The 23,399-nt window shown below is 39.6% G+C and overlaps 1 long non-coding RNA gene across 2 annotated transcripts in view; it reads right to left on the reverse strand.

Moving 5' to 3' along the window:
• Positions 1-21,328, reverse strand: part of LOC101799047 (uncharacterized) — a 43,345-nt gene extending 22,017 nt beyond the window's left edge. For both annotated transcript variants that reach the window (XR_011810543.1, XR_011810542.1), the window contains exons 1-3: positions 21,120-21,328; positions 14,434-14,602; positions 14,243-14,353 (exon numbers count right to left, since the gene is read on the reverse strand). This is a non-coding gene — a long non-coding RNA (uncharacterized lncRNA). The remainder of the gene's footprint in view (positions 1-14,242; positions 14,354-14,433; positions 14,603-21,119) is intronic.
• Between the last annotated feature and the right edge of the window lie 2,071 nt (positions 21,329-23,399).

The raw sequence follows: 23,399 nt of genomic DNA on the forward strand, positions 1-23,399 counted from the left end.
GACACTTTACCTTCCCTGCATTACATGAAGTGAAGTGGAAAACACAGGGGTATCATAAATCTCCATTTCATGCTTTTGGATACTGTAGTGAAATAATAATCTACTGAAAGAAAAAAAAAAAAAAAAGTTACTTTTGGTTTAGGGCACTTTAATAGCACAGAATGCAATACACCTTCAGTGAGCATAAAAACAAATGACTGAAAGTTGCTAAAAGGGGAACTTTTCGTCTGTGCAACATTAAGGATGGAGAAAGAGCATCACATTTCTCATCCAAAAGCAGGAATGACAGAGAGGAGGAGGATGCACGGCTACCTCTCCAGTGCAGGCGGCTCCCAGGAATGATCCATGGCAGAAAAGCTCAGATTAAATACTTGCACATTAATGCTTCAGCAGCATTCAGATACTGTCTCTGCACAGACATAGTGAGTAAATATTAGCATATGTGGTTACTCCTGGGAAGATTAGGGAGTCATCAAATACGGCTGTCCCTAGCGCTCTGCATACAGTATTAGAAAACTCCCTTCTTTAGGTATTTGTGGAGAATATCACTTCTTTGTTATTTTATTTTTCCTTTTCATTTAAAAACAAAGTTGCTATAATTACTATCTCTAAAGATGATCATTTCAGGACTGGTGTTACAGCCACAGAAATGCCACAGCCTTTTTGGTTTATGTATCACAAATCTGAAAAATACATTGTGGTCCTCCTGAAACGGCATTACTGGGGTAAAGCTATGGAATAAAAGCTGGGTAAATATTTTCCTTGTACTCATCAGTAGCTGGCTGTTGACAAATACACTACCTAGAGTGGTAATGCAGGATAATGCTGTCATTACTGGGGGATAAACACTGCAGTTGCAGTGCATCTCTATAGATCTTGCAAAATAGAGTGCTTGGAGAGAATTTGTCCTTGTATACAACATCTTTCAACTATTTCACCAATCAGCATAGAAATAATTGCAGAAGCAAGTGGTAAGCTAGTTTCAACAAAATATGGGCAAAATATACACAATATATAACAAAATAATTTGAACTGTTGAAAGTAGAGATCCCCCACTTTTTTTTTTTTTTTTTTTTTTTTTTGACTCATTAAAAGAAAGGGAATGGACTGGACAGAACAAGATTTCTGTCTGTCTTCTTCACTTTCTGGTTTCACATCGGACATAAAACAGAACGGGTGTAATAAGCTATTCTCTTATTTTTCTTCCATCCATCTGGAAACAAGAACTACCAGAAGTCTGACAAGAAAGCCTGATCTCCAGCCAGATTTCTAGAAATGTTAATAAGAGTTCCTTATTCAAAAAGCACCTTCAAAACTTCTGAGGTTCTTTTCCTGATGGTTCAGATGTCTCATCATCTACCACAATTATTTCTGGAAATGATCCAAGAGGTGCCTTACAGAATTCTGCTACCACATCTAATGAAACACACAGCTCTGCATAAATATATAGATAGATTATATATAAGCATGATAATGCTGGTGACTAGAGATTAAGAATAAAACCTTTTGTAAAAACTTCAATACCAACATAAGAATCATAAGAACACCAAGAACATTTCTCTCATGGGCTTTGCTCAAAATATTTTTATAGGGAGAGAGTGTTCCCTTTGCTTAGGTGTCGGCTCAGAGCTCTCTGGATGCAAACCAGAAAGGTCCCAGAGACACCCTGGTGATGGGGGAGCATCACAAGGGCTTGACTTGCCCTTAGGTAATGTGTCTTATCCATCAGAATCTGGAGACTGTGATTTGGACAGAACTTGCTGTTAGTTAGGACCTCAGAAAAAAACACCAAAGACCCCCCAGGCTCAGACAGACCTCCACCATCAGGCAGCCAGGGCAGTGGTTCCTTGCCTGTGCCTCAACTGGGTGAGCTTTACAATGAGGCAGGACTTGTAACTCTGAGCAGTGCCGCATCGCAGCAGTGGAGCACCACCAGCAGAATTTCCCTGCTCCATTTTGTGAGGAGCAACTTAATGGCACTATCGACATCTTCTGTGATATACGGCCTGTGATCAGTGCAATTACTGCATGTCATCACCACTGTAAATTTACCCAGGCTGAAAACATTTTGAACTTAAACTGCATACTTAAGAACTACTATCCACCTCCTCTTTGTAAATTAGCTATATGATTTATCTGTGGGAACCATTTCAAAAAGTATACATTCAGAAATACATATACCACATGATGTCTTTTCCATATGGCATCTCATAATTATTTTGCTGTGTGTGAACATGATGAAAACAGTTTCATAATTCTCTAAGGGTTAGGGTAAATTATTTCAATTAGACATATTTCAGAGCAAACATTACCTTAGGGTTTATTAATAATAGTACCTGAGAAGGAACAGCTGCCTTTTAAGCAGCAAGAGCTGTCAGCTTCTCACTGCCCCCCCGTAGCACCCCTTTTGTGACTCTAAAAAAATGGCAGATTTTCTCATGCTTTACCTAAACAGAGAACTTGGCAGCAGAGACCTGGTTGTAATCCTCAGCAAGGGAGCTGGTGGGTGGATTTTTTCTCTATAAACTCTTGTATAAACCACACCAGTCTCCTGGTATTTATTTTGTGTAATGTTGGAAATAATACACAGATCCAACAGGCCATGTAAAGGAGTTTTGTAACTTCCTGAAACCCTTTCAGGCGAAATCTTTTCTCCAACAGTGGTCCCAGGTCATTGGGATATTATCACCATTTTTAAGGGCCAGGTTCCTCAGCTATTTGTAATAATATAACTTTGAAATTAGGAAATGGAAATCTAAATTAGATCAGCTAATTATTAGGGATTGTTAATGGAATTATTAAAAAGAAAATTAGTTAGACTGTCAAAGTATACAGACGAATTTGTAAGCACTGTGCTTACAAGCAGCCTGCCTTGCAGGTTTTTTTGTGCCCTATTCCTCATCTAGCAGTTTTTATATATTAATACTGTCATATGGCATGCACTGATTTTGAGCTACAGCTTCTGTGACTACGCCTCCCTGCAAGGAATACTTCTATTTTTAAAGACAAATGCCTAAGAATCACTTAGGTGCATCCAAGTCCCTAAAAACCTGAAGTGGAATTGCACTGAGTGCCATGGAAAATCCCTGCCACTCCTCACCCCACACCACTGGCAAGGGATGAGAGAACTGACCCTGAATACACAGTCATTACAGCTGGGTTGAGAAAAGGGACAGAGTTAAGTCCGTTGGCTGATAAATAATGCAGGTACAATCACAGGGAGTGTTGGTGTGACTGGCTCCTCATTACAAACTGTGGGCTGGAATAAAATTTGCTGTGGAGCTGTAGGTCTGAGAGTGGAAGGCGGGGGATCAGCCCCCATCAGTTCCTATCCAGGACCATACATGGAGGAGGGCTGAAGGCACCCCTTATGGAACAATGAAAACTGAATCTGAGAGGCCTCTAATAACATCTGTGAAAGAGTTTTAGAATAAATATGCTGAGAAATCAGCTCTCACCTTGACCATCAGTTGTGGCTGTCCCATCCCTACTAGTGCTCAAGGCCAGGCTGCGTGGGGCTTGGAGGAACCTGCTCTACTGAGAGATGTCCCTGCCCATAACAGGGAGGTTGGAACTGCATACGTTTTAAGGTCCTTTCCAATCCAAAGTATTCTGTGATTCTGTGACCCTCAGTCTTTGAATCTTACAGTCCCTGTGTGCGTATGAACTGAGTTAGAGTGGGCTTCTAATTCATTTAGTGTAGCTCTGCCATCACCTTTAAATATATATGCATATTTATATATAAATAACTTGAAAAAGATAGAAAGGGAATGTTCATACATACATAATTGTAGGTAGAACAATATGCATATCCATGATTGCTTGAAAGCCAATACAAGGATATCTAGAATGTTTAGTTATCACCTGGCCAAACATGACAGTTCCACTACATCATTATCATACTTTAATCTTTTCATCTAAGCTACAAGAGGAAAAAAGCATTTCCAAATAGAAAAAATGATTGCTAAAAGGCATTCAAGCTATAAAATATTTCCTTTTGGTTCAGGTCCTAGTATTTTTGCCTGGCTCAGGTTCAGGCAGCTCTATAACTTTGCTGAATGATTTCCAAAGGGCCTCTTGCCCATATCTTTGTGCAAGAACATTCACATTTAGCCTTGAAATTGCCACTTAAAAGCCATGAGAAACTGTTTGCTTCTCTGTCTGGTGTGTGGCTTTGCCTATCCTCACCTGGTCCTAGCCCCACAAAGACCTTTGATGCTGAATGCTGCAGGCTTCAAGGACAGGACTTTCTCTCCCATCTGTTTGTCCTGCTCCGGTGTGGAGAAACTGATAGAAAGCAAATGACTAAGAACCCTGAGCCTCAGATCCCTTTAATATTTTGGAAAAACAAGCCTTTTTTTTTCTCACGTTTGGACTTTGAAACTGCTATTTCATTGGGGAAGTGCATATTCTCAGTCATGGAGACTTCTAATCTCTTTCTCCTTGTCATGCAAAGAAGAGACTGCTATAACAAGACCTCTAACCTTTGCTTTCTTCTCTACTTAATCCCATAATTTATTCATTTTATTTTATTTTTTTCATAACCAGAAAAACTTCATTATAGTTCAGATGCTTTTATACTTTTCAAAATACCACACTTTGTTGAGTTCAAGTTTTTTGGACAACGATGCAGAAGAAATGAAGCTTACACATAGTCCTCTCTGCCAGACCTTTCCTTCCTTAACCATGTGAAAATTTACTGGCTTACTTCAATCTAATTCAATAGAGAGATAGAAGCCCTGAAGATAATTAAATTCCTCTAAGTTCTGCAAACATTGGCAGCTGGAGACAGGTAGGATATTAAAAGGACTGCCTCTGCTGCAGGAGTCTTTACAAGGCTCTACAACAATGTTTCTCTTGGCTTGGCCTTGGCCAGGAGGCAGGTGTAACCTTCTGCATAGTGCCCAGCCTCTTGTGCAAGCAGAAGTTCAGGGGAAACTGAGGCACTGTTTGTAGGTTCTATGGAGGGACTGGAGGCAATGCAAGAAGGTGAAGACCTGGTAGAAGAGTAAGGAAATGAAGGACACAAATTCCAATGAAATGAAGCCTCAGAAATCTTGAGGCAACATTTATATTGCTCTATATTGCTCTCCTCATTTCTACAGCTGCCGATTCTCAAAACCTTCACTTTTTTTTTTTCTTTTTTTTTTTTTTAAAAAAAAAAACAGGGCAATACAAGAGCAAACAAACTGACATACCTGCTTGATATCCAGAGTGGAAACCTTTGTACCTAACTATACACCCATGCAAAATTTTTTGTCATCTACCTGTTGTTTTTGAACCTTAAAGCTTATGGCAGCAATTCAGCAAATGCTTATATCACAATTCATTTGTAATGTAACTTGTATATTGCAGGACTTGTGCTACTCTTGTACCTGTTCACAGTAATGTTGCACAAGAGACTCGGGTATATATTTGTGCTCAACAATTACACACTCTCCTCTACTGGCAATGGGACTAGGCCAGGAGTCAGGAGACAGACTTCCATCTGTTAGTAAAAGGTTGTGGGACTGCAGAAAGTTGGTGTTGTTTTTTTTTCCCCCTCTGTCCTTCTTTTTTCCTCTCCCACACTTTGCCTCTTTTATTAGCTCAAGCTAAAAGTCCTTGGGCGGAAAGGCCTTTTTTCACCAGATGTTTGCATGAGCCTAACACATTGGGAGCCCTTTCTTAGTTGAAGTCCAGATGGCCTATTGCAAAGTAGATAATAACAAGACTCTAGCAAACAGTGATGTTCTTATATCTGTATGACAACATCACCTTTGAAATGGGAATACTCATCTGTGTATGCTGTAAGAATACATTTTCACTTGTGTATTTAGCTGTAATAGGCCCACTAAAATACAAACATAAGATCTTAAAAGTATCTCCATCAAAATTAATGGACAGCCTGACAGAGATCAAATTTGTCTTCTGTGAAGAGATTAATAATCTTAAAGCTCCTGAGCTTTTGCCATGCCTGTCTTATTTCTGCTCTGCTGTACCCAGCCTGCTAACAAAGCATCTCTTCCCTTATTCCATGAGGGAGACCGGACTTCTCATAAACGTTGTATACCACCCACAAGCCTGGCTCAAGACCCATCTATAAATTTCCTTTGCCTTTTGAAGAGAAGAAATTTTCCTTGACGAAGGTGATTATCAGGTATTAGAGGCTAATCTTATAATAAATTTGTGAATTAGTAAGCCTACTTCTTAACTAGTCAAAAGCAAATCCCTCTTGCTCATACCTTGTTATGTTAGCATTGCATGTTATCATATCACTGGTATTTAATCGTTTGTCAGGGAAAAAAAAAATCTCAAGCAGAGATATTCACTTGCTGACATGAGCCAGGGTCATAAGGTTACTCATCATAATGTGTTTTTCAGATTATTTCATTTAATCCCAATGGGCTTTTATTTTGTGTGTCAATTTGTACAATAAAGTTCTGTTTTATAAGATTGAGTTTGCTTGTATGTTGTCAGTGCACTTAAAATCTGAAATGCTTAATTCTTTCTAAGGTCCTAATTCTGTTCTGCAATACAGTGTTGTGTGCCCTCAGTGAGAGAAAGTCAGTGTAATCTGACACAAATTTCAAAGGCCTCCCTGAAGTGTTTTCCTGTGTGTTGTGTGAAGGGAGGAGGAGGGACATGGTTGAACATCAGCTTTTGAATTGCCCCATTTTGAAGGGAAGGACAATCAGAAACACTTGGACCCACTTCTAATACCCTGCAGTCTGGATGCACGGCTTGATTCAGGTCCATCTGTACCCAAAAGCAGGAATAAATAATGCATGTGAGGGGCTGCAGCAGCCTTCGCATTAAATATTGATCTGCTGGTCCTCTGCCACTCTGCAAGCCCGCACATCTCCAGATCCACCTGTCTGCACCACGGTGACGGCAGCTCCCTGAGGAGGGGCTTTCACGTTGTGCACACAGCCTATCGTCCAAAATAGGTGGATCTACAGCAAATTTCCTCAGTGTAATTTATTCCACACCCTTGCTAGCATAACAAGTGTTCCCGAGCCTCCATGGATATGTATTCAAGAGGGAGCTGTCTGTCTACATTTCATTTTACATTTCCTTCAGCTAGTTCAGAGATCCATAAGCAAAATCCAGCACCCAGGGACATCTGAGAGGACTTTGAATTCATAAACAATAAATGGTTTACAATCATCCATACCTTAACATTTTCATCTCTGGCAGATAGAGCTTGGATAACTGCTTTTGGACCACATGCAGACTCTGTGTAGTACAAGTATATTCACCAATACTGAGTATTTCATTTGACTTGGCTGTTTTTGAGCAGAGGTTGAGGGTGTCAGAGGGCTACCTGAGGGAGAAGAAAGAAATACACAAAAACCTCCCCAAAGTGAGGACATGTTCTGAATGCAGGGTAAGATCTCCATGTCCCCTCTCCCACTGATGATCTGGCAGGCAGGGCTGCCTTTCAACAAGATGGAGCATACACAGAACCCTATTCAAAGGAGATGCTCAGAGATGTGATCCATTCTCAGGTCTCATGACTGAAAATGAAGGAAAACGAGAAGGTGTGGGGAAGCCCTGGAAGCACTGTTTTGTGACCCAAGAGATGGGCAAATCCCCAAGACTTCAAAGGTTGACTGTCCCATTTATCCTGCAATACGACCCGAGCAGTGGCCACCAAAGAAATACCCTTTCCTGCTCATTCTACTGCTACCATCTCCAGACATCAGACCTCAACGTACATCAGAAAACTTGGAGCAGACCTCTTTTTCAGCCTTCTTGCTTGTCTAATCCACTCATCAATACGCTCCCTGGTAACAGTGATGACATTTGTTTGAGACTATGACTGAATCAGACCTGTGAAGTATAAAAAAGTACTAAGTATTTCTCTTACAAGAAATAACTATAAGCGATTTTCACTGTATTTCTTGGTTATGCCCAGATTTCTATGGTGCAGCGAGTCATTAAAAACATGCCCAGTTATTTTACACTCCAGACATATAGACACACAAGACATATTCAGACGGGTATGCGGGTAGCCTGGCCAGAAATGTTGAAAGGGTGGCATGGTCAGGATCAAGGTCTGATAGGCCATTTCATCTAAATGCTTCCTGGCTAAGTCACATACTGGAGTTTTTTCACACCTGCAAACATAGAATATTGCTGGAAATCGAACAATAAACATTTTCTACATGCACATTGAAACCAAATAGAAAACTCTTACAAACTCAGCTTTAACTATTATAGTTCCTTTTTTTTTTTTTTTTTTTTCTAAATTCAACAAAAATCAAAAGTGCACAAGATTGTAGAAAACACAATAAAAATGTAGGACAATTTCCTTGTTTTCACCATAAATAAATAAATAAATAAATAAAAAGAGAGATTTAGTTTTAGCTTTTGGGAGGAGATTGAGCTCGGCTGACATTTTCACATAACCAGTACATCCTTTCCTCACTGCTGCACCGATCAAGTTCAAAATAACCGAATAGAAATAACTAGCGGGCCAGTTGTGGATCTGACATTCAGAATTAAGCAGATGGTAAGCACAAAAATACAGTCTGGGTTAAATAGTGACCACATTTGCCAGAAGCACAGACATAGAAACCCTAGCCACATCCAGATCATAGGCGGAGCACATACAGATCTACCAAAACACTAAGAGCAGAATTCAGTATAAATTATTCTGTCTTAATAGTGCATGGACATCTGACAGTATTTTTCTTTTATGCACTTTTTCTTCAAAAGGATGGAATTTCACTCTGTGCTGGACACTTTGGCCAAGTGCTTTTTCCCAAATGGATGCAATCCCCTTTCTGATCTGAGTGCCTAACACCAGTCTCCTACCATCTCGTCCAGACACGCTGCCCCACTGCGCTGACAGCTAGGAGGTGATATTTAAAGCAATGCCAATTGAGCACAACAGGGGATAGGAAGAGCAGAAGCAACAGAAGGAGGATTTTGCAAGAGCTTGCTAGGTCATGTTAAACTCCTTCTCTGGCCACATCCAGTGTCCAGCCCGTATGTCTGAAAATCTTGCTTTAAGCCTCTGTTATTTATTTGGAAATTTACTGTGGCTGTGGTTTAACTCTGAATTTCAGAGCTATTCTTTAATTGATATAGTGCACTTCATCCTTCATAAACAATAATCAAAGGTGCCAATGCCTTGGAGGACAGGGAGGCAGATGATCAATACTAGCGAATGACCAGGTCTCTGTAGGAATGTTACTTATACATCAAAATTTATACCGAAGAAGAGAAAGCAAGTCTGTAAGAGCTGTATTTATTAGTTAAAAGACTCATACCTTTGGCTAAGCATCAGTAAAAGCCTCATAGACAAGCTTCTTTGTTTCTGGTAGAAATAAATATTTATTATTGCACTGGGAAAAAATACCCTTACAAAGCCTAACTATTTTAATAAAAAATTTAATATGTTTATTTCTTCCAGACAGGAGATAAAAAGCTGTCAGACAAATAATGGTTTAAATTACAGTGAGATGTTTTCTTTACCTAATCTTTCTTTTACTTCTTTCCCAAAATCTATGTGACATGCTCAGAATCTTTATTTTTAGCAAGAAATGTCAAGGAAACACTTTATAGTAAGTGGCTGTTCACTATTAATTCTTTTGTTATTAAACTTGGGAACATTAATTAACATTAATCGTTTTGGCACTAATATAGATTTCCCACAATAAATTCTTTATACACATATACAGACCCTATAATCTAATCAAGCAATTTTCTCCTACCTACTTGGAAGGGAGAAAAAGAGCAAGATCGTTATTTCTTTTTTTTAAATTATTTTTTATTTTTATTTTTTATTATTCTGAGAAGGAGGAGGTGCAGGAGAAACTGCTAATGGGACCATGTAAGAACTATATAAGAGAGAAAAACAGTAACTATTGCCATAGCCAGTGTATGTTCTTCTCAATTGGGATCTGTATGTTATAAAAGGTAACATTGAAATTCGGTAAGGAAGATAGATGTAAGTAGCTTTAAGTATCAAGGAAACATATGGTTCTGCAAAAGCTGGAATAATAATAAAACTTTGTTTCTTCTTAAGAAAGAAAAAACAATCTTCTAAAATAATTCAGTAATTAACACATTGATTTCTAGTGCAGCTCTGATACAACCCAAATTTCCAGTGCAGTGGATGACTGTTGCTATTTAGTGAGATAAATATAACAGAAATTTATCAAAGAATCTTCCTTATAAAGAAGAAATTGAAAGTTTCAAATGCTAATGCAAATTTTGGACAAGCAAGTATGAGCTGCTCTGTAGGATTCTGATATTTTGCTTTGTACAAAACTTGGCATGTTGATCTCTTGTTGAACATGCCACAATCAGATTTACTGATTTTTCATGTTGGCAGGTACATTCTTTAAACCATTGCAAATAATCTTGCAAAATAAGGTTGTCATTACTCCTCAGATGCCCTAATTTGAATTAACATGATGAATGAATATACTGTATTTCTCAGAACAAACAAATTGCAAGCTCCATCTTAAGCATGGAAGCTACAGTGTGACTGATTAAGTATGTACAGTGCTTGCCAATTCTCTGCAGATCAACACAGGACTTAAATCTCACTTTCACTTTTAGACTTATAATTATTTTCAGAGTGAAGTTTCCATAATGAATAGCTAAAATCATTTATTTCAAATATTGATTTACAACTGGAGGCCTTACATTAATACATGTCTTAGTCACTTTGGGCCTTCACTACTAATCAAACTCTGTGCAGGTAGAGGAGAGAAAAACTGTGTGATGATACCCTTCAGTGGTACAAGGTCCAGACAGCACTTTGAAGTCCAGAATCATTCATCCGAAATCCAGCAGCAAAGCATTACACACAAATCCAGCAGTTCCTGAAGTCCTTTCCTATTAGTTGTTAGATTTAATATTAGATTTAATTTCTTTAGTCCATCCTTGAACAAATTAGATTTTAATTTCTCCCCTCATGCCTTTTCCCATGCTTTTCCTCTCCAGCTCCCATGGTTCCTGTCTCTGAGATCCTGTACATATTTCCTTTTAATCCCAAGGACTCAGATGTCTTTCACTATTCTTTCAAATCATTCTGGAAATGCACATTTTTAACATAAAATTCAACCTTTAAGAAAAGATATATTTTTAAAATTTTCCTCCAAAAAATCACTGTACCGACATGACATATCACAGCTTGGTCAATTCTTATATGCAATTTTACATGTATATCCTAAATCTAGCTATTGTCCTTATAGATTGCAAACCACTTCTAGTAGGCAGCTCAGAAGTATTTTTAAGCAATCTGCAACCTGGACAGCTGCAGAGATGATGTACAGGTTCTAGACCATCTATGTGCAATGGTGCACATATGGACTCTGTTCACACATCTTCCTTAATGAAATCCTATGAGGAGCAGAAATAACAAGACATGAGGTCTCCATGGTCCTCCAAAGCAGGTCATACCATCCTTACTGATGAAAATATTTCAAGAAGACTAGTTTTTCCAGTACTTCAGTACTTTCCATAGGTGCAAAGTAATTCTATGGAAAACACCAGATTAAATGCAGCATACAAATATTTTGATCTGGCAGAAACAGAGGCTTTGCTCTCTGCTTACATTAAATATTCACAATGTACTTGGCCAGGCTCTCAGAGAGCATTTCCTGATTTACACCAGGTGAGGATCCAGTCTTTGTAGCTAAAGAGCTTTTGAGAAGCATTTATTATATAAAGAGATCATATTTTACAGGTGCTGGTGGAATATATATAAAACCATCAGGAACACACATAAATTCCTTGCTGGAAGACCCTGACTACTACAGCTCTGCCTGAAAGTCCAGACAGACCAAAATTGCACTGAGGCGGTGTACCAACATGGTTTCCCATCTGCTCGGTGGATAAATTGCACCAAGTTCCCAGCCAGTAACACGCAAGGGCCTATGAAAATGCAGTGGTACAAAAACGCCTCTTTTTCATTTCCCTCCATCCATCCTGCCATGAAGGCAGCCTGTCTTCTCTCAAGGAGCCCCTATGTCTCAAATGAGTATAATCATACCAGCAATTCTCCGGCACAATGACACGGAACACACCACTACCTCACATACATTATTTGATAATGTTTTAGCACTGAACTGCTTTTGGTACCCATCAGCCCATGGGTTTTCCTCCTCCCAAGATGTCACAGAGTTATTGACATTGACAGAACCAGGTTAACAGCGATTAAAGGAACACTACAAATTCCTGCCTCTAGCATGAGCGAATATACAAATGCTTTTTTTCCTTTCTTCCTTCTCTCTCTCTCTTTTTTTTTTTTTTTTTTCTTGGTCTTAAAGTTCACAAATTCTGAAAAACAACAGGTTTCAGTACATATTATTGTAAAACACACTGCAAAGGTGCATAACTTCTTGCACCCTATCTGAGGCCAGTCTGAATTTCTGGATTCAAAAGGGTTTTGTGAAGACATAAATCCTGCTAAGAGGTCTTCAGCCGCACGAAAACAGTGTCAGTAGAAAAGTCAAGCTGAGACTGCATAGCACATCTCTGTAATAAGAAAACAATCCGAAATGTGAAAAATGCAGTTTTCTCTTGTTATGCCAGAACTAGGAAGAGCCACCCTAATCCCAATATTAGCCTAACATATTCTGAAAAAATACAAGAGACAGTCAAAATTTCCAATAGTGCATTTTAGCATTGTCAAGCAATTCAGATGTGATTCAGAAGCTTATGGTTACCTTCTGGCACAAAGAAAAAAAAATCTAAACATTTTCAGCTTCTACTATAGAAGAGACAAAATGCCTATGACTTAGAGAACCTGTCAAAAGTTATAAGCATAAACACCACAATTTTATATCTTCAGGACGAACTTCAAATACACAGAACAGCCCCTGGTTTTAATCTTATTTTTTCCCTTAATAATTGACCTACATAAGAGACCAAATCCTTGATACTTTTTGGCACAATATACATTTCTCTTACATGTACCATAGAGTTGTCACTAATTTCCCTAACCTATTATTTCAGAAGACTGACAGCTGGAACTGTGTCTGCCACAGTATTGAGGGGAGAAAAAAAAAAAAAAAAAAAAAAAAAAAAAAAGGCCCTCCCAAAAATATTAAAAATGAACAACCTGGTGGAGATTTCAATCCATTAGCAGCACTGAGCTTGCCAGTTCTTTACTGCAGCATTTGACAAGGCTCTGAGCCAGAGATTAAGGCACGTCTCCCGAGGAAGGAAAAGAACAGGAGCTTCCACACTTCATTAAGGATAAGTTTTATTTGCAAACTGCCAGCCCACAGAGTGGCACTGACTTTTGGGTCATGGAAAAGGTTGTAGTTGTGCACTCAAACTGTGCCAAGCTGAGCTAGATAATACCCTTAGAAAAGCAAATCAAAGAAAAAAAAATGATAAGAAAAATAAGGAAATCCATGATCACAAATAAGACTAAAATAGGACTTGAAATGTAGCTTGTGCTCCAGTCAGCTTTTTCCTCCTCAAAACTTGTACTAAAGCAGGACAAGTGCCCAAAACAACAGGGAGCAGTTAACAACAAAATGTATATTCATGCTGTATTTTTTCATAATTTAAACATACATACATTCTCAAAATTATTTCACATTGATTTCTTTAAAAATGTTAATATCCCTATAGAGCCAAGCCTTATCATTATTTGATCCTTTTCCAAAGACTGTACTGAAATTCCATGACTGTATATATTTTTCACAAAGCTATTGTGTTTTGTTTCCCCCCCCCCCCCCCCCCCCGGCTTGTTTTTCAAAATCTGAATAGAAATGCATACCTTATACAGTTTAAAGTATAAATCATAAATCACTCATCATAAAGGGCCAATACTTGAAGTCTTTATTTGGTATTTGCACCGGCAATTTCCTAATCATTTTCAAATGGAGTTGTGTTTGAGTAAAGACGTGAATGCCAGTAAAGGTAAGTTGTCTCCACTCCAGGGCTTTAGCAATAGTCTTTTGCATTAGGTACCAGGTCTTCTTTACACTGACATCAGTAAGATAGTTTGCAGTGAAGGGTGTTCCATACCCAAGGGAAAAAATGACAAGAGAAAAAATACTGGAAAATTTGCCTAAAAATAGTTGTTCTATACATGACCTATTTTCTTCATTTTGAGCATACATATGTGCACTAACACGGATCATCAACAGACCTTTGTGTTGCTTAGCCTCGCACCCTGTTGGTATTGTTGCAACCGCTATCACAGCTATCGCCCATTGAGTAATCTATTGCAAGCATTTTCCATGAACTCAGAAGCTAGAGGAAGAATGAATAAAAAACTTACAACGTCTTTTTATTGTTTTGGCACATCCACTCTTCTCATACGGATATAAATGGTGTCAGGAGCTTGATTTGGAAGAGTCTGGATTTGAACAACTCACAAACAAAAAGGAATCTGAAAAAGAATGGCAGCATTAAAGGCCTACAGCAGATGCTGATGCTAACCTACAACTCTCCCAGCATCATTCACCTCACCTGGAAGCCCTCCTGTGCATCCTGGCACAGGGATGAGGGACCCTGGACATGGTCTTTCCTTCCAGCAGAGTCTCTCTGCAGCTGAATGAGTGCAGCAAGTGATACTGGCAGAAGTGAAAGTGCAGCTTCATCATAATCTAAGATTATGGCAGTATATCATCTTCAATACCTAAAGCAAAGCAAAGCAAATACATTTATTTTCTTAATCTGTAGTTGAACTAAAGCCATGTATGGACATAAAATGTTCCTGCTTTGTTCTCTGCTTTTCTTCATTACCTATTAAAATATGAACTTGATTATATACTGATACACAGAGAAACAAGAAATTTTAAAGCACGTTTATCTCCATGGAATTTCTCTTTCTTTTATTTGTTTAAAAAATGTATGCAGATCTTGCAGTATTCATTCTTATTTCACAAGTCCATGGAACAGTCCACCTTTTTCAACCATGGCTTAGTGGCAGTCCTCCAATAAACTTCCTGATCTTCCATGTTTTTCAGCCCCTAAAGAGAATTGGTACTGGTACTTTCAGTCTAACCCAACGTGTCATGATATCATGACAATTATAACTGGCAGCAGAAATGGCACCCCAGCTCAGACTAAGCAAAGGTGACAATCTTTAGTAAGCATCATTAATGAGATCAGTAGAAGATTTACTCTGCTCCATTCCCAGAACCATTTCTTCTCTCTTCCCTGTTATGCTATCCATAGTCACACAGGGAAGGAGAAATCAACAGCTGTAAAGAATTTTGTCTTTTTTATCTTCTCCTTTCAGGATAACCAAGTCTGTGTCCCCTGGAGGAACAGTCAAACTATTTGTAAAGCTGAGAGGAAGGCTCAGTTTTGATTCAAGCTTCATGATTAAAATTATCAGAAAAACACAACATTCATCCAGGGAAGAAGAATGGCATCTCCTCTTAGTCTTATGAGCTGAGAGAATCAGTGATTGGGAAAAACACCAAAAACTTACAAGAGAGAACTTTTGAACTGTTTGCCAATTTTGCTTTGTTCCTATAAATTTTCTTCACTTGCCATGTTCCTTTTGCAAGAAAAAAAAAAAAACAAAAAAAAAACTATAAACATTAGTTAGCTTTGTGGTGAGGTGTTTTTCTGCCAACCTGAGGTTAGAAGTAGAGCTGGGATCCCAAGAGCTAGGCTTTGTATTATAGTATTGTATTTTTGATGCGGTAGTTAAAAGTCAATTACTGTTTCCATTATAAACCCTGTTTTCCAAGGGTTTATACCTCAACCATTTTCATTTCCATCATGCTGAACTTGGCATACAAACAGTATGGATACACAATTTTTAAATAGACTAGATGAGGTTGGCCCGTTTTTAGATACAGAGTAGTCAGAAACCGTTGTCAGTTGATTTTTACTCTTTGATTTTCACGAACTAAACTATAGCTTCATTTTAAAAACTGGATTACTTCAAGGAATTCTCTTTGTGGTTGGGTCTGATACCTTTTACCAATGCATTAAAAATAATAATAATAATAATAATAGTACAAAAGCCCGTTGATAACATTCTCTCTTTAAGAGCTGATTTTCTATGTGCAATTTCAGAGGCCAAGTCTCCCAAGCCATATGTCCCACTGGAGACCAGAGTGTATCAAGCCACTTATGGTTCAGAAGTAGATTTTATTCCAGTAACTTACCTCATTTTGGAAAACTAAGGGCAAAGCACCAACTCAAAGGTCAACATCATCAGTAATAATCCCTCCAGGGACTTCAGGAAGCTTTGGATCTCACATAGGTGGAGGAACCATCTCACTGGTCTCCCCCAACATGACTCAAGGCTGGTTGTGCCACACAGGGCAGAGGGAGAGCTGTCTCACAAACCAGGTGAGAGCCAGAACAGAGCATTCCCTGTGCAAAGACCAAAATCCAGATGGCCGCTGGCTGTTCAAGCCCTCCATCTGGGGCTGCGTGTCACACAGTAATTGCACTCAGCAGATGCTAATTGCTTAAAAGCTACTTCAGCTTAGAAAATTCACTTTGCCAAGGCCACAACGAATATTTTCTTTGACTTCAATTTCCATGCATTCCTTCCACCTGAATTTCCTGCATTTTTTCTATTAATTGAAGATAGTTGGAATCACAGAGCAATGACACAAATATTTCACAATTCAGCTTCACCGGTGGTAGACTGACTCACATTTTGGTTCATTCCTGTGAATATCCATTTCTACAGAAAAGGTTTCTTTCTTCTGAAGTACCAAAAAAAAATAGTTATTTTTTACTATAATTGTTTCTGGTGTTTTTCCCCAACACAACAGCCCTGTAGTACAAAAACAGAACCAGCTCCTTATTTTTTAAGGTGACCAATACAATCCCGAACTTCTAAAACTGTCCCAATAGCATCTCAAACTTTTTTTTTTTTTGGACAAATAATTTTTAGAGTATCCCAGTAAGATATGTGAGCTTGTACTAGTTTTACTGTTTGGGAAAATGAATCACAAAAAAACTGTGACTCACCCAAAATTTCACAGAGGCTCAGGGTCAGAAACAGGAAGAGCACAAACATCTCTATTCCCACTGCCGTGTTTTAGGCTTTCAGTGGGTTGCTTTCCCAGGGCAGAAACTGAACAGAAACTGAACAGAAAGCTATTAGGTGTTAATCCAAATTTTGCTGATGATGACCAATTTCAATAAGCTTTAGGTCAAGATCTTATTTCTCATTTATTTTGGAATAAGAGAGATATGAATCTAAGATAATATACATGAGATCACCCGACACTGGCACCTTTCTGCGCATCCCACTTAGCATCAAGGTGAGGTACCAAGTTGGTAAGCATAACACCAAGCTTCCTCACTGTTACCACTTACATGGCATAGTTAGGTTGATATTTTTTTTTTTTTTCATGCATAATAAATAGGGCATATTACAGAGGTGAAAGGCACAGTAGTGGTTACCATTTTCCCTTTCACAGTCTATGTGCAGTCACCATAGCCTGTGTGCTCCAAGTGCATGCTCAGATCATGTTTTTGTGAACACTGACAAGAACAACTTTCTTGAAAGCTATCAAAGCCGTCCTCATTATCCTTTATGGGCTGTACAGAAAATGTCTCCACTATTAGACATTTAACTGGAGTGCAGCAGAATGGTTTTGCTGGCCCCCTCCAGTTCTTCGGGTAAAAGCTCTGTTCATAATCAGTTTCTGCTTTTTTTAATGACCCTCAAGAGGTCCCTTCTGGTACACTTCAGTTCCCTTTCTAGTGTCCCATTGATTTTACAGACTTTAGGAACTTGCTCTTAACCTTCTGCTTTTTTCCTGGATCACTGCTGAATGATTAGGCACTACACAGCCTTTTGTTACCCTGTACACTGAGAGATATCTGGAGAATTAAAACACCAGTTACAATAACATTTGCTAGAGAAAGAGAGTGCTCTTCTCTCAGAGCTATTCACTCTGTTATGTGCATGATTTTATATATTTTATTTTTATTTTTTTTTGGAGAACAAGAATGACTTCAAACTCATAGGAAAAAAATACAGAGCTATCTACTTGGATACAAGACTGAAATTCACTCAAGAGCCTACATTTATATGTACCATGAATTTTAGCAGCAGAAGTGAAACCATTTAGAGTTTCAAAGGGTGGGCCAGAGTCTGCAGTACAGTGAGCAGCACGTAAGAATAAAAATAATTTTATATTTTTTTAAAAAGAATTTTAAAGGATTTTCCAACCAAAGTGTTTTCAGTTATCTGATTTGATTCACATGGAGCCACAACAGTGCCAAAAGTATGTTTGTTATGGTGGTTCTGTTTGTTTGCTTGTTTGTTTTTTAAGTTAGAGTCGTTGGAGAAATACGGCTCTTAAGACATGCCAGGTAAATTCCAACAGAAGGATGCTTGCTGCAAGGACTTCCTCTAAACCACAGTATAGCAGCAGTACAAGCTGTGATTGCATGTGGTGTTCCTCCAAAACCTCTGACCTTGCTCAAATTCTCTCACCTCACCAGGATTCTCTCACCTCACCTATCCTCATCAGGATAGGTCCTGCTGCAGGAAGGACCTTTCTTCCCTATGTAATTTTAGGACCACTTCCTTCACTATGTGATCCCCAGGAAATGCATTAAATGTTGATTAGTTCCTTGAAAAAGCTAAAGGACAGAGCTCTGGTACCATCCTATGGAAACATCCCCAAATTTTCCCAGGAGGTTGAAGTTCAGGCAACTCCATTTGCAACAGCAGGTTTGAACCAGTGTGTGGGGATGGTGGCAGCCCAATTACTGCCTGTGCCCAGCTCCCACTGCCTTGCTGCAGGATGCTGGGGGAAAAAAAAAAAAAAAAAAAAAAAAAAAAAAAAAAAAAAGCAACCTTAAAACCAGAAACAGAAATTGCAGCTTTGTTGTTGTTGTTGTTGAGATGCCAGACGAAAAGGAATCATTATAAAGAGGTTGATGCTTTCAGGACGGGGGGGTAAGGGGAGAGATGGAGGACTCACCCGAATGATCCTAGTTAAGGGCCTTAACAGAGAGAGGCAGCTTAACGTCTCTTTGAAACTGGTGAGTCTCCCTGCTTGGCTGAGCTTGGATTGTGTGTTACTACAGTAACATTTCACAAACAGGGATACCCCTCCTTTTAAAAACTGCTTGCTCCCAAAATAGCAACACAATTTAGCAATATTTTGTATCAAGACAATTACATTGTAGTATTATTGTAGTCTTAGTACCTCATTAAAACAAAAAAATGTTAAATCCTTGTTTTGTTGAACACAAGAGATGAATAGTAAATATTGATTTAGAATGAATGCAAACATTTCCCTAGGAGTGGATAATTACAGCCTTTCTATGCAAAACACTTATATTTGAAGAAGCACTTCACTTACTTTGCCATGTGGTATACATTCTTTAGTACATTTTAAATTATACGTTGTCCTGGACAGTGTCTGCTCTATAATTTCTTGTGTCTCTACACCAGAGTCAGTATGTAATTTTAAACTGCAAACTTTCTGCCAACTAGAAGAGGAGAACAGGCTTAACTCTTTCCCTGAGCCGCCCTCAGAAAGCAGCCCGGACTGCACGCATAGTCATGAGACCAGTGAGCTCAGGGCTTGAACAGCACCGAACGAGTTTGGTCTAGCTGGAATTTCACAAAGATGCTACTCCCAGCAGTCTTTGTTTTCACACGGCATTTTCTGATTACGTACAAGGCCTGATGTGCTCTAATTTCCAGCCAGATCAAAGGGACTCCAAAAGTTTGAACAAAAACTGTACTTCCAGAGAATTTGCAAATGGAGAGCTGAATTTTTGGAAGGGAGCATCTAGGTTGAGAGCTCCCAAACACATATATGAAACAAATTATTTATTCTACTTATTTTGGCATTCAGACATGTAGTTCATTCTTGGACTGACATGGGATGCATTCAGCTCTTTCTGCGGAGAGGCAGGCATGCACACAGTGCCTCATGTAAGCAGAATTTACACATCAAACCCTATAGCCCTTGTCACGCATTTTAAATCGTATAGGTTTATTAGGTTGCAAGACTGGGACATAAATTCATATGCAGCTTAATCAGGCTACATGAATGTGAAAACAATATGTCCCAGAAGTAGCCTGGGAGATTAATCCAAACAACTGGTGAATTTTGTTATCTTATGCAACCACAAGCACCCCTAGTGCACGTATTTTATGGGCCAAATTTTCCAAACCTGGGACCTTGCACCTAAATTACTTTATTTTCATAAATATTCACATCCTCATCTTCCATTCCCCAAAACAGACAAAGGCCTACATGGATATTTAAACTCTTTCCAATTTACCCAGCATTGAAAGATACACTTACGGCCCCTTGACACACCATACCAGGAGAGGCTTATGTGTTTTGCTGGATACAGAAACTTGAGGCCCCACAGCAGTTTCCTGACTCTGGTTAATTCACTGCAGTAATGAGTATTGCAATGGTACTCAAAGGAAGAGCAAAGAGGATCCGAATGTGATTCCAGACATTGACCACAAATTGCATTGACTAACCCAGCACCAGCATGCTGAACAAAAGCGCAGCGCTGGTAGGAAGCTGTTACACATGCCACATACTCTGATTACCTCCAATGATTTTGGTAAAACACACAGAGCAGTTAGCATTTCAGTTCCTACACCTGTATATACACACTGGTACACTTGTGTTTGTTCACAAAGCAGACCCCAGGGTTATCCTTGCTGGATTTTCAGCCTAGAAATCCACAGAGTATCTCCTTCTGCACACTAGAGTTAAACATAGGATTAAACAGATTTGAGGAAAACTTGTATTGAGGGAAAAAAAAAAAAAAAAAAGAAAAAAAGAAAAAAAAAAGAAATTTGGAAGAAAATGGAATTCTCTTGCAGGGGGTGGGGAATGAAAAAGACAAAAAATAAAAAGACAAAAAATATATCAAAATATAGCACGTGCTAACAAAAACAGAGAAAGATTGCTGGAAGGAGCAATGAGGTTTTGGTGTCCCATGTTTTCTCTAAGATATTTCTCAGGAGTCTCACCTTCACCTACCACCAAACCCTTTCCACACAGAAGTCATATTCAGCAGCCGGTTGTACAGAGATACGTTTCACCAACGTGTGCCTCCTAAGACAGCTTTGTACTTGCAGAGAAGCTTAACAGAGCATTAAGGCAAGAGACTTCAATCCTGTGGGCAAAGTTATGTGTCTACAAGGAAAATATTCAGCCTCCCCACTTGGCACCTACCCCTGTGTTATTTGGAGGTAGCCACAGCTCTGCAACAGCACCCAGGATAGTCCCGCTCGGAGCGACTGAAGAAATCTTCCACTGGAATTTACTGACTTTAAAATTAGCTCTTCCCCTTGCCCCCTATTCTGAGGATTTGCATAACCATAGGGGAAAAGACGACATGAGATAAAAATAAATTTGGCTGCTGCAGATCAGAAATCAAGGGGAAAGTGTCAGGGCACTGTTTTGCTTTGGGTTTTAGTGGAGACAAAATAACTTAAACTACTAGGAAAGATAACGTATGACTAAGAAAATTCCCTGAGCAATCAGAGGATGTGTTTTCAGCTTTTTTACATTTTAGTTTTATTTTCTCACAGCAATGAGCTCGGATGAGACTGGAGTCCCATGACCAAGCTGGCGCAATCCGCGCACCCTACCTGGATAATCAAGGATTGTAAATCATCATTTTATAAGAATTTAACTTTTCCGCTTCCAACACAATCAAACGTAGTGGTGAGGGGGCCACTAATCATGACAAAAAATATACTTCAGAGTCTTTCTTGAAGTGCCAACTCCAATAAGTTCTCTGAGTGAAATTAAATGCACGCTCTTCTTCCAAACCACAGTTGCCCCCTGGGATGGAGGAATCTCAAGTGGGGGCTGAAAGGCCAGTTGTACCACAGCCCAGGGTTACACCCATTTCTGCAGTTTTTTTTAACTACTGCATGTAGTATAAATTGTATTCCAGCCCACTCAGTGACTGTGCTTTCCAGCATTGGTAATAAAAAAAGATGTCTTCATAGTTTCCACATTCCAGCAGTAACGAGTGGGCCAGTCCATATCTTCCCTCGGTTTCTCACAGTTTTGTGTTTGTTTGCTTTAAAGCCTTCTCCATGAAGCGAAGGGCAGAAAAGAAAGAAAGATCTGGTGTGTGGCGTAAGGAACGGTTGGCGCTGAGTCTGAGAACAGCAACAAAGAGTCATTTTCGAATAGAAATTAAAGTGGAAAAGACCTATTAGCCCGTGCACTTCATCTCCCTGCCAACACGATGCTGCTCCATAGAATGACTTCTTTTTTGCAGGCTCGGCACTGAGCTCTTTGCTCCCACCACCAGCGTGCTGCCACCCTGAAACCCTGCCATCTGGGACACCCTCCACATCCCAGCACCCCAAAACCACCCAGGACCAGGGGCTGAGCATCCCTGCTCCGTGCACCACTGGGTAACAGCAGGACCCTTCCTCTGGCCAAGGAGCCGGCCACTGCCCCGCCAGCCAAAGCAAACATCATGCCATGCAAATGGATAACAAAAAGCAGAGCAGAAGCCAAACACAATACCCTCCTGGTGGGAGTAAGTGTGGAGACGAGGCTTTTTTTCTTCTTCTTCTTCTTTCTTTTTTCTTTTTTTTTTTTTTTCCTTTCTTTTTCTTCCCCTTTTTCTTGGAAGGGAGGAGAAACATTTCTTGGCTCCTCTCTGTGAAATATAGTGCTGGCGAGGGAGAGGAAGCAAGCCTAGGCACCGGCTTCAGCAGATATCGATCTCTCCACACACTGAAGTGGATATTGACCTTTGGCAACCTTGCCCCCAGCCAAAGAACGGGGTCAGGGAAGACTGTCTGAGAAGGGAAGAGACATTTTTGCCTCTTTTCAGTCCTTCAGTCCCTCGCAGGGCTTAAATCCTGGAGAACTCACACACTCTAACAAAACAGGAGAGTGAGTGAGTGCTTCAGTGGGGCAGGCAAACTGGAAGGAAAGGGTGGAGTGGGGTCAAGTTTTACCATCCAAGTGCCCACACCATCTCCAGAAAGCTGGTGGTATAGAGAGAAGCTAGCAAGGATGAAGTCTTTTGCCTGTGGCATGAGTCAGATATGGAGGCAGAAGAAAACAGCACAAGTGCTAATGGGCTCACACTATTAAAAAAAAAAAAAAAAAAAGGAAAAAAAGAAGAAAAAATAAAAAATCTAACAGAGTAATTTGATGCTGTAACAATAGTGGCACTCAGGAAAGATGTCTTTTTATGAAAGCTGTCATGTGCTTAGGGCTTCAGGATCCCTCTCCAGGCTCATCCATCCACCATTCACCGGATGGGTGGCCAATGCCTTCACAAGCCCAGCACATTCCTGATCTCTGTCTGCAGAGGGGCTTTGGACAACGCACGCAGTTGATCTGTGCACACTGCAGCCTTTGTCCAGGACTTCTCCATGTCAGGCATCCGAGCTGGAGCTGCTGAGGCCCGGAAGCAGCCCAGACAAATAGCCAAAACACTAGTTCTCTGTATGCAGAGTATTTCAGAGTAAAGTG

This window comes from Anas platyrhynchos, chromosome 7, assembly GCF_047663525.1.
Source record: "Anas platyrhynchos isolate ZD024472 breed Pekin duck chromosome 7, IASCAAS_PekinDuck_T2T, whole genome shotgun sequence".
Lineage (NCBI taxonomy): Eukaryota > Metazoa > Chordata > Aves > Anseriformes > Anatidae > Anas > Anas platyrhynchos.